The sequence below is a fragment of the Fukomys damarensis genome, unplaced genomic scaffold, assembly GCF_012274545.1.
Source record: "Fukomys damarensis isolate Sample0158 unplaced genomic scaffold, DMR_v1.0_HiC HiC_scaffold_25, whole genome shotgun sequence".
NCBI lineage: Eukaryota > Metazoa > Chordata > Mammalia > Rodentia > Bathyergidae > Fukomys > Fukomys damarensis.
Window position 1 is genome coordinate 970555 of NW_022900937.1, and position 12950 is coordinate 983504.

Below are 12950 nucleotides of genomic sequence, written 5' to 3' on the forward strand. Positions count from 1 at the left end.
GAACCCGGGGCGGGGCGCTCTGGGGCAGGTGCAGCTCGCAGCCCGGCCCGGTGAGCAGACGCAAGAGGCCAAGGAGGCGGGGAGCAGAAGCTGCGCGGGTGGAGCGGGCGGTGGAAGGGAGCGGAAGGGGAGACCACCAGGCCTGGTGCGCACACCTGGAACCCGAGCTACTCCGGAGGCTGAGGCAGGAGGCTTGCGAGCTCAGGCCAGCCCGGGCACTTTTCGAAACCCTGCCTCAAAATAAAAAGTAAAGGGAGACCGGGCTGCACCTTGGTGGGTAGCAGCCCCGGGACAAAGAAGAAAGGACGCGTGGTGTGAAGGGACAGGAGAATCGCAGGGCGCCGCGGAAACCGCGGGCGAATGAGAACGAGCTGAGTGCGGAGCTGGGGTCTGGGAGAGCAGGGAGGTCGGGGAAAGCGGCCGGGGCTGGTGGGGAGGTCGGAGTCTGGGGGCTCGCAGCACTGCTGCCCACAGCCCGGGTCTGCCAGGGAGGCCATTTCCGAGCGAAGGGGACGCGTGACAAGCTCTCCAGCTCTCTCAGGTAAAGAAGGACAGCGGCAGTGGACAGGCTGCTCGAGCGTGGACGAGACGATGTGCGGGGCGCGGCCCGGTCCTGAGCCGGCCTGGGCGGCAGCGGGGCGGAACAGAGGACAAGGCCGATCGCCCGGGCGGATGCAGCTTTCCCGGGACGCGACGACCGGAGACAGGCTGGGCGCGCACAGGCAGGAACCTTTCCAGCCCCCTCTTCCCGTTTTTCTTGCTTCCGAACTAAAAGTGGGCCGCAGTCCACATGCCGAAGCATTAGACACAAGAAAAGTCCCTGCGGGTTGAGGTCCCTAATATGAAGATCCCAAACCCGAAAGGCTCCAGCATCAGAACCTCTTTGAGGGCTGACGTGGTCTCAGCTTGCAAGGAGCCCAGAAGCGCTGCAGGACAGTCCCTCCCGCGGTGTGTCAGGGGCAAAGGACACATCGGAATGTCTGTAGTTAGACTTGGGCCCAGGCCCCAAGACATACACCCTGTGCACACATTCCAAGATCCAACAGAGCGTGGGGGCTGGCTGTGCACAGGCCCTGGCCACGTCCCTGAGTCCCACACCTGCGGTGGCGCTGAGGCTCTGACCTTGTGTGCCAGGTCAAGGGATGGCCACGATGATTCCCCAGAGTCTGGATAGTTCTGGGCAGCAACATATAATGCATTCTATTGACTTTCTCACAAAGGTAATATATAACTGTGTTTTATAGACTCCTAGTGTAAGAATATCATACAATAGAGAGGTAAGCAGAGAAAGAGAGAATGCCAACTTTCCACTATACTATAACCATTCACACAACACTGAATTTATACTGATACCATTTTAGGTATGTAGTAACAAGTTTTTGTTTTGTTTTGTTGTACTGGGGATTGAACCCAGGGCCTTTGCACTGAGCCATATCCCTTTTAAAAATATTTTTATTTTGAGGTTCTAAGTCACTAAGTTTCCCAGGCTAGGCTTAAACCTGTCATTCTCCTGCCTCAGCCTCCCAGAATGTTGGGACTACAGGTGTGTGCCACCATGCCTGGTGAACAAGTTTTAAGTACAATAACTGGTACTAAACCTGTTTTTCGCTTAGCTTTTCCTGTATTGGTACTGCAATTCTTCATTTCAACATGTTTTATGAGTGTGCTATAATCTCCTTAAACTTTCTCCTTTGTTAAAGTGTTTGCTGTTATTATAAACACCTCTGTGACAAACATCTATGTGAATTTTTCTCCTGTTTAGAATTATTTTCTTCCTCTGATGGATTCCTAGAAGTGGAATGACCAAGCTTGGACACTGTGAAATGACCATTGGCACAGATCCTGGTGCATAATGGTCCTTGGAGGTGTTTAAGGTCCCCGCCCTACTTCAGGACATCAGTGTGTCAGCAGAATGGACACTGGTGCTCGTCCTGGGATGATGTACCCTCTCTGTGATTATATCTTCAAAATATTGTCTGTCTTCTGTGTCCCTTCAATGCTGTGACCATTCATGAGCAAGTGAGAAGCACTGCACGTCTGGTAGAAGTTTGACGAAGAATTTCATCCATCTAATATTTTGTAGATCTATGAATAGTATTATCAGATGAGCTCTGAAACCCAGGACCAGTGAAGCCCAGAGACATTGCACTGGCTTAGACAATGTCCGCTCCTCCAGTGTTCATGCTGCAGACCTGAAATTTCAGCCTTTTAGATGCCAGCTTCACATCTTTTGCTATTTCTGTGTATTACCTATAACAGTATTTATTTCCTTAAAAACCAATGTTAAATTAGCTTGATTTCTTTTTACTTAGCATCTTCCTAAGCAATAATAGCCATAAATCAGAGGTTTTATGAAATAACCGTATTTTTAACTCACTTTAAACGAAGCATGCAAGTTGGATACTTAAAGGTAAAACTTCAACATGTCACCCAAAAGCAGTAATCTGTGTGCTGTACTTGAGGAAATCTGTACTAATCTTTGTCTGTTATCTAAACTGAAAACATCCCTTCCTGTTCTTCAGAAACACAAGAATAATAATGCCAGACAATATTCTTACTATCAGGTCTGTCTACCCCACAAAATCCTTAAATGTAGCAAATCTCATCTGGCAGAAATAGACGGCACCATTACTGTCATGAAACAAGACTTCCCCATGCATTATGTACAAATATACAATAACAGAAATAACGAATGTGTTTATACCGGGAGCTTGAGTATAAGTTCCTGTAAGAATTATTCAACCTATAGGTGCTCAAATTTCAAGGAAGAAAATAATTTGCAATGAACTGTTTATGTCAAAAGCCATCATTCGCTGAAGTAGATTAAGGGATGGGAAAAACAACACAGAAGAAAGTGTTCAGGAGAAAGTGACCAATGAAATTCTTGAAGCAGTCACGGAATTTCAGAAATAACATCAGTGTACATTGCTGGATTGTTATAGTTCAATGGTTTGTCACACTTACCACACAATATTATTTTATATGAGATTATAAACCATCTGCCCTTACACATTTATTAACATTCTTAAATTGTTTTGGTTTAATTTTTGGCATCCTCATGCAGGTAGCACTGCTATGAAATCTTGGTGTCTCACTAGGGGAAGAACGTAAGGATTCTCCCAGACTTAAAAATCTCTGAAATGGTGAAGAAGTTATTTTAGGGTAATTTTAAGTATTTCGTTTCTCTGCAGGCTAGAGTTTGAAGGGGCTGAGAAGTGAGAAGGAAGAAGCCCACCATTTCATTTAGTGGCATCAAGACCTGACGTGGTGCTGGCCTGGAGTGTGCGGTCACCTCAGTGCTGCGTTTGCTGACTCCTCCCCATCGGGGGACACACCTCACACACACCTCATGCGGCACTCCATACCCAGACCGGAAACACACACACATCATGGGTCAGTAGCTGACGCTCTCTCTCAAGTTCAGTCACATTTGAGCAAAGGAGAAAACCACGGAAACAGTGCTTTTGCTCATATATAGACTTGGACACAACAGCAGATTCACCGAAGGGATTAAAAATGTTTTCAACAACGAGGAATCAGCTAACCAAAAGTGACATCGCTTCCTATAAGAGTCGAAGGCACTGAGTAAGCAAGCAAGAAAAGAACAGGGAAGAAAAGATCTAGTGGGAATGGAAGTAGACACAAAAACGGAAATTGCTGAAACCCTGGGACACAGTCCTCTTTTCTGGTCCCGCCTCTCTGAGACCTAACCCACCTGCAGATCCCAAATAGTTTTGAAGGTTTAATTTTGTGGCATTCTAGAGTAAACTACAGCCCTAGTTTTAAATGCTAAAATATCTTACTGGAAGGCCTCTTCTAGCTAGACACACAAGGAATCCGACTTTCCTAGCTGTTTTCTCTCTGTACAATGCGGTCAACACACAGGACACCTGGCCATTCTTCCCGTAAGTACGCGAGGCGCCATTTTCATCTGTCTGCTTCCTGCTGGAATCAGCGACAACACTGGGAAAGCTTTAGTTTCCCTGGTCACCGACTGTGTACTTTGGCAAAAGTCCCGAGGTTAGCTTTTCACATAAGTAATCCCAAAACGCCTTTAATGCTTTCCTCGGGCACCTGGACTCAGGCCTAGATGAGGGCAGGTGTTCGTCAGCAGGTTTAACAAGCTCTGTGACTGCAGGACCTGGGCTTCAAAACCTTATAGAAACGGCTCATCTTCTTTATAATAACTATTTCAGGAACCCGTCCCTCCTGTCTCTGTCCCCTCCCTGTTCCCTCTGCTCCTCCCTGTGGCAGATGTGTCCCAAAACACACGTGCTCTTAAAACTCCAAAGATATTAAATGAAGACAAGACCACAAGGTGGAAACAGGATGGTACGAGTAATCTGGAATTTGAGAAAATATTTCTGCGCGCACGAGGCCTCACCCTTGGTACCCACACCTATGGCAAATGTTTACTCACTTTTATCCCGAAGAACATGAAAAACACTTTCAGATCAGCAAACCTGACCAAAAATGGCTGATTCCGGTAAAATCTTCTTGAAATATTGAGTTTCTCATAAGCAGCCGTGGTTCCAGGAAGTGGAACCAGAAGAACACAGATCCCGTCTGCGTCAGAACTTGGTTGTGCAATCCACGTCCCGGACTTGCACTGGCAGCGCCGGGCACGCAGGACAAGGCACGCCCCTCGGGGACGCGCTGCGAGGGGTTCGCGTGAATGCGACTCCAGGAAAGCTCTGCTCAGAGCGAAGGGGCAAAGACGTGGCTGGTGCGGATGAGTCAGGGAGAGTGCCCTGCAGGCTGAGGACAGGGACGTCCAGAGGGGCAGCGGACACGCTCTGTTCTGGGAGACACGCCGGGCTAGGGCTCGGTTCCGTGCTGTGCCTTGGAATTCGGTCAGGAGTGAGCTCGATGAGACACGTGTGCTTGCAGGGTCATTGCGCCGGAAGTGAAGTTAGGAGAGCCCTGGCGGGAAGGCTGGCGTGATGCTGAGGACCAGCTGCGCGGGGCACGGCGGGCGCCATCTGTCCTGGGAGAGCCCGGCTCTGCTCCAGGCCTCGACCAAACGCACACGAGACGAGCTGTAAATGTGTATCCACTTGCATTTTGCTGAAAAGGTTTTGAAGAGAACAATATTTCATCGTAATCCCTTCAGAACTCGCTGCACTGACCTCTCCTCCAGGGGAAAGGGATTTTAGGAGCAGCAATTTGATAAGTTGTGGTAAAGCTTTTCATAAGCTCTCTAGAAACAGAGTGAAGGACTCACTACCGAGTGCCAAGTGGATGGCTGGCTTCCAACTCTGCTTCCAGAAAACAGAAGGAAAGCCCAGAGTGCAGTTCTTAACGCGGAACCGGGCATGAGCTCAGATAACTCCCTGGAGGCTCTGTCCAGCTCTGCTTATAGCTAAGAAGCACAGGTTCTCTCTTCTCTGTATGCATTTTGTGGAATACTGTTTTTCTTAACTATAAATAACATTCATTCAAGAACTAATTTTTAAAAACTCTGTAAATCTTATTGAGAAATGCATTTATAATAAAGTCTTCTTTTTCATATTCATCCAATATATTTTTTCTTTTAAATTAGTTATGAATGAGTAATGTTTGTATAACTCAGTCTTTAATACTTACCGCCTATCATCAGAAGAGGTAAAAATAGTTTCTCTCTATATATGCTTTTATTGTATAAAATATGATCCAAACTGTGAAGTATACAAACCTTTTTATATTAGGAGGCTATCCCATGCAGGAAGCAAAATGGGAGTACATATTTAAGGAGATAAAGGAATAAAATCTCTATTGAGAAGGAACTTGTGCCTGTATTTTTACGATATAGTTATCAATTTTTATTAGTATGTTAGCAGTACACGGTGATTGCATTCATTGTGAGTTGTACTCACATTTTGAAGTTCTGTTTGGGAGGAGATGAGTAAAAATGTCAAGATTAAGCGTGGGGGGAGAAGACTGAACATTCTACAGCCCTAATGAGGGTACTGAACCCTTGAAAAAGAAGAAGAGATACTGAAAGGAAATGCAAGGAGAAGGAGCAGATAAGCCAGTGGTGTTTCCTCCCTGTCTGGCCAGCCAGCAAGTCTGTCTCTGATAAGGATTCCTGAGATCCTCAGGCACAGGAACACAAAGATACACTGTCTCATTCGTAACCACAATGTTGAGTTTCACAAAGTTTCTGAGCTAAGAGTTCCTCCGGGTGGATATTGAGTAACACAGCTTCAACTGTTGTAAGTGCTGGAGATACACACCCATGAAGGAAGTGCTTCTTAAGTGATGCGTTTAGAACTGCTCTCCTATTGTATTAATTGTGATGTTCTAGGTGTTAGAATCTTGATTATAAAACAACTAAGGAAGCAGCATTCCATTCATGAAACAGCATGTTGGAAGTAAGGGACACAGGTGTGATGGCTTCTGGCTACGCACATAAGTGATGCCCACAGGCAATCGCAGCTACCGCTGGGCCCTTGGAGAAGTGACTAGAAATCACCTGGAAAAGCAGGCAGCTCAAAGTGTGAGAGCTTTGTGCTTCATTCCAGGGAGTGAGGAGATTTGTCTTGAAAAACACAGAAAATGGAAGGTTTTAGACGAGGTGAGGTCACACGGCCCAGGAAGGAGTCAGGACGTGAGGTACAGGACCACTGCAGTAATCTGGAAGGATCAGTGACTGGGTTTAATTAGTTAATGACAGCAGAAATAGAAAGGAAAGGAAAGAAATACTTAGGAGCCAGATCTACAGGCCGGGTGAGAGGCACAGGAATATGGGTAAATGACTTACAAGGTGTTGAGAGAGCTGCAGCTGGTTACAAGACGAGGGAGAACAGACAGAATAAACAGGGCCACCGTGGAAAGCCCTGCAGCATTAGCATGTGTGGAGAAAAAGGGGTCCTCAGAGGAGCTGGGAAACAATATCTAAAATGGTGATCAAAAGAATGCTCTCAAAACAGACCGGCAGTTTAATTTGTTCAAAACTTATGAAGAGTTTCAAGAAGTCAGCACTGGAAGCAGGCAGGGAGTGGGGACAGGTCACACTTCACACTGCCGCCCCTCCAGAGCCACCAGCGAGGGTGACGGAGTGGCCTGGCCGCAGCCCAGTGAGGTGGACGTGGTCAGCGGCACGGAGTGATGCAGGACGCAGGGTGCCGGGGACAGACAGACATCTGTTGGGTGTGACAAGAGGCCTCCGGTGCCTTTGATCAGAACAAGTCAGGACTGGAGAAAGAAAGCAGATAATGGAATATTTAACTTTTAGGAAGTTAAAGAAGTAGAGAGCGTATGAGGAAATTTAGATTCAATGAGGATGACTATTGCTTGGCTTGAGGGACAGAAATACTGTACTCTCTCAAAACTCTTTTCTTCCCTGTTTACATGATTTCTAGCTTTCCCACTGCATAGCTTGGGGCTCCAGGGCCAGAATCCGCTGTGGTCCCTCATAATGGGGGGACTTTCTAACAAAAGCAGCCACTTGGCTTTCTATTTTTGTGAAACAAAGTATTGAAAGTTTTGCTGCTTAAAAAGCTTTGTAAAGTACCCATTTAATTATATAGATCCACAAAGATGTACCACCATAACCCCAGGCTCCCAGATTTTGAGCAAGTTTGAGCCTAGCCTGGGAAAAATTTAAAAAGGGCTGGAGATGTAGTTCACTGTGAAGAGCCTGGGTTCAATCCTCAGCATCCCCCACCCCCATGCATTTTAAATAAATGATGGCAGAACTAGAGTATGAATAAGTTTTTAAGAATTTAGAGCACCAGGGCACGTTCCGTCTTATGCAAAGACGAAGCACAGCAGCACGGCTATTTCAAGGTTGTTGTCGGAGTCCGGCCTCCCTCCTCACTGAGGCTGAGAGACCCAGTCAGGCGGCTGACAGGATGGCAGGAGGAAGGCTGAAGTCCCCATTCCCTTGCTAGCTGTGGCCAGGCTGTTCTCAGTTCATGGCTGGCACCCAGGCTCCCTGGCGTGAGACTCTGTGGGCAGCTTGGGCATCAGGCCAGTGCGTTTTGGAGACGTCACTGAGGTCCAATCCTTTTAAGAAGTCATGGAATAAAGCCCAGCCCAGCCAGGCCATCTTTCTTTGGATGAACCAGAGTTCACTGATGAAAACTCTTCCCGCACACCTGCAGGGGCCGCTTCCCTGGGAGGAGATGATAACATGCTCCACCGAACTGAAGCCCGAAGGGACACCGGTCTCCTAGAGGAGCTGTCCTACTTGGCTCTTGAAAAAGTGTGTGCTTTCTCCGAAGTACAAATGGCCAATGAATGAGCATGAAAAGTGCTAAACACTGCTGGCCATTTGAGAAATGCAAATTAAACAACACTGAGATTCCCTCTTATCCCACAAAGAATGGCCAAGAAATCAAATGGTAACAAATGTTGGAGAAGATGTGAGGAAAAAGCAGCCCTTTTACATTGTCGGTGGCAACCTTTATGGAAACCAGTACGGAGAGGCCTCCAGAAATTGAAAGTAGACATTCTATTCAACCAGCTACTTCCCTTCTCATGTCTTCCTGAAAGCGTTAAAGACATCTCATTACAGTGACACATGCACACCCATGTTTACGACGGGACAACTCATAATAGCAAAATCTTGGAAGTGGCCTCATACCCATCAACACTCGAGCAGATAAAGAAAATGTGATATTTAAACACAGTGGAGTATTACTCTGCCAAAAGAAGGATCAACTCATCATTTGTAGGAAAATGGATTCACCTTGAGACCATAATGTTAGTGAAATAAATCAGACACACAAGCTTACATATCGCATGGCTTCTCTTATCTGAGAAGCCCAAAGTATAAATAAATTATACAACAAAGTAAAAGATAAGTAGTGGACCAAGGGAACAAGATCATTTTCAAATGGGAGGAGAACCAAGAGATAGAGGGAGAGAGGAAGAAAGGGAAGAGAAAGAGACATAAAAAGAAGTAAGATATATTATGTACATTCACGAACTCCCCACTCGCCAGTAAGCCGTGCACTGCAAACATTCACTGATAAAATTTTCTAAACGTTTGGACTGTGTGCTGAGGCCATAGGATTGCAAGTCTGAGTGCAGCCCGGCACTTTAATGAGACCTTGTCTTGAAATGAAAAAGAAAGAGAGAGAATGGAAGAAGAAAGGAAGAAAGGAAGGGTGGACTAGGAATGCAGCCCAGCGTTAAGCCCCCCTCCTCGATTCCGATTACCAACCGTCCACAAAACTGTGTGTGTGTAACTGTGGACCACGTGTGCACGACTACAAGATCTCACAGTTTGGAAAACTGCACAGTGAGAAATGTCTCCTCCACGCCACCGTCCCTCTCACCACCATCACCTCGGGACCAGCTGATCCCAGCGTCCCATTTCTTCCCACTTCCGGGCTCTCCTTGCGGACAGGTCGCACACTTACAGCCACAAGTGGTAGCACTGGTGCTTGCCCTTTGCTCTGTCCTTCAGCAGTACATCCTGCAGCTCTGTGCACACAGCTCCGAGGTGTATTTACAGGCACTTGATTCAGGCCGGAAGCAGAATCTACACTGTTTCTTCGGTTCCCATCCAGACGTGGGGGCTTCTCCCCACCCCTCTTCTCGGGATTAGTGGGCAGAGAGCCGGGTGACACAGGCAGCAGGTGATTCTGAGAGTTTTCACAGAGTTGGGGCAGTCCGAGCTCGCGCACAGGGACAATGTGGGATGGACAGGGCGTCACGAGTGTGTCCAGGGGCCCGGGGACATGGAGCAGAAGCGGGCATCACACAGCTCTGTTACCAACATGCAACACAAACACAAACAACTCTGTTTTGTTTTTCTCTGAGTGTGATTGTACTGCTGCAAACAACCTTCTATTTTTGCTTTTAAGTTAAATAAACAGGCTTAATTGTGAGCTAGAGAAAGTATCTAAAAACTATTAAGATTTTTTTTCATGGAAAATTACTTTCATAGTCCCAAACAACCAGATAATTTAACTAGAAATTATGCGGAACCTACATCATGGGATTCGGGTGGTGGTGGGGGAATAGTTACTGAAGGGACACCATCGATTCACTAGGACACCTGAGGCAAAATTTCTTAACATCAGTACAATTTGGAAATGTCAGATTGTTCAAAGGTAGATAGAAGAGTCTTGGAATGTGGGCATTTTCTTTTCTTTTTAGTTTCCTTTTATTATTATATGTTTGTGATGCATAGTAATTATCTTCACCTTGGGGAACTGGTACATAAACATATCACATCCTAACAACTTTAATTTCCACCTCTGCCCTCTCATCTCCCCCTATTCCTTCTTGCCATTTTATTTAATTTTCAATTCAAATGATTAATCACAATCAAACAGAAAATCCCTCCTTTGTGCGTCAAGAAGACCATGCCTACTGTTTTCTTCGGTACTGATGGGGAAACAATCCAAGCTCAACTTGTGCGGTCTCCATTTCCCGGAAGCGTTGCTTTAACCTCTACCCGGAGGTCTCAGCACACTTCTTGTAGCCCCAGCGTCCCTCAGATGCTGCCAAGGGAAGTCGGTCTCCCAGGCTTCATTAACACCCTGGAACGGCAGGAACCACTGAAGCTGGCATGGTATTGGCAGCCTGTGAGCTGCTCCAAGTACAAGAGAAAGTTTCACTCTTTGCGACCCCTCCAGGACCACAGGATGAATTCGTTGAAACGACACAACCAAAGTGAAGTGAAGGAAAAGTGTTTTTGTTACTTTTCAAAAAAAAGACTGTGAATAAGAGGGCTTTAAAGGTGTGGCCTGGAAGGCACAAGGGCATCCCTGCCAGCTGCTGTGGCTGCTGAGGGACTCCCGTGTGTGTGTGTGTGTGTGTGTGTGTGGGGAGGGGGCGGCATTTGCTTAGTAACTGCTCCTAGCATAGGGTTCTGCTCCGCTCCTCTCCAGTACAGACATGCTCAGCATCAAAGAATGAGGTCCATGGTTTTCTGTAAAGGCTGGCATTATTCTATTTGCTTACACTTTGCTTACACTTTTTTTTTACTTTAAGAATAAATTTAAAATCTGTAAAGTGGTCTCTTCATTTAGTAAAGATAAACGTTCTTAATGGTTCTATATGAACAGGCACAGCAACAAAGCACAGGTTGTTTTATTTGCCTTATTTAGATGTGAGTGATCTAAAATCTGTTCTCCAGTAAAATGCACCTCGGGAATCTGAAAATTCAGTAAACCAAAAGGACAGAGAAATAGGTACATTTCTCTGTGGCTCTGGCCCCATTCAAATTTTTGAGATTCTCTAGGCTGTCAGTTTTCCCAAAACCCTGGTGAGACAAGACTCTGGAGTCACCACACTGCTGCCATCTGAAAGGAGGTAAGTGTGGCAGGGACAGCTGGCTCAGGCCACTGCCCAGGCTCCGAACCTTCACGGAAGGGACACTTCTGAAATGCACTCTTGCTGTCCCTCAGTTCCCACAAGCCATTTTCAGTTTTAGGATCCTCATCTTCAACCAGTTATCAGAAGGTAGCAACTGTTACCAAGATTAGATTGCAACACAGAAATAAAAGCTTATTTAGGTTTCCTTTCCAGTCATTTAGTAATCAAGTAAGTTCACCATCTCAGGAGCATCTCTACATGAATCTTGCGGGAAATCATTACATACTTAAGTACGACCACGGCTGTCTGAGGCTCAGTGTTCCCTGACCCGGAGCCATGGTGGCAGGCAGAAACATGACCCCATTTTGCCTTGGGTCACAGCTGAGGCCTCAGTGGTTCTGTGAGACCGGTGCTCACCAGCAGGAGTACAGCTGCTGAAGACACCTGGTTCTTTGAGAACCAAGTCTTAAAACAAGAGAAAGGTTCACCCCGGGAGGGACTAAGTCCTTGTCCGTCTGAAGTCATCCCACCCAGCATTACTAGAATGCTCTCCTTCAGGCCTCCTCAGAGAACCTTGTGAGGTGAGATCCTCGTCAGCTCTTTGCTGTCCCGGGGTCTCGGCTGCCCAGGTCGCCGACGCCCCCTCCCTTCACTGTGTGTGCCCAGTAAATGCTGGCCAGCTCAGAGAGTCTTTCTCTGCCCGCTCTGAGGCACTGACCTCCTGGCCCCCCACATACTTCAAAATCACCAAGTTTCTGCTGTCTTTGTTTAGCCCTCGACGCCCCCCTTTCTAGGCAGTCGGAGGATTGATGGCCTCCAGTAGAAATGGAGAAAGAACAATCTCCAGCAACTTTTATTTTAGCGACGGTGCCTCCTCTGCTGATGTTATTAATAACACCTACCTACACGATCCTTTGCAGTTTATAAAGCATTTCGTTTGATTTAATTTTCAAGGCCGTAGAGCAGAAACTCCATTTCTGATATCACTGCGTGCATTTACTGGCATGACCAGGTCGAATGTCTCATCCCCTCCTGCTTTAATGTTCCTTCCCGCCAAGAAGCCACCGCTGTCTCACTCCTGACCAGAGATAATACATGTTGATGATGAACGGACACAATCACATCCTCCTGGGAATCTGCCTCCAAGTAGACGCCACCCTTGGGTCGCCCATATTTCCATTCCCGAGCCCCCCCCTGGAACTTGGCCCCTCGTGTCTGGTGGGAAAGCAGCGAGGGTCGGGGCCGCTCTTCTGCCAGGGAAGTGACCCGCGAACGGCCCTGCTGAGTTCGCGAACGGCCCTGCTGAGTTGAGGCCGTGGGGACGGGGGGCCGGCGTCTGACCTACGGTGTGGGGGCAGCGTGTGCGCGTGTGCGCGGGTGTGTGTGCGTGTGCGCGCGTGCGTGTGTGTCCAAACCCCGAAGGGGGATCGGAAAGCACAGGGAGGATTTAAAGGGTAGAAAGACGATGTCCGAACGATGGACGTATGTTCACAGCGCGGAGGAGGGTTTGTAATTTCGAGGGGATAAATGACGAGGTGTCTTTTAGTGTGGCGGGGTCACGTCCCACAGTCGTCTGGGGACCCTGCCCTGGGCTTTGAGTGGAGACGTCTTTCACACGTGCGGGGCGGGACCTGCCTGGGTGTCAGGCCGGGGTTCAAGTCCTGCCTCCGCCTGCCCTGCGCGATGCCCACCTC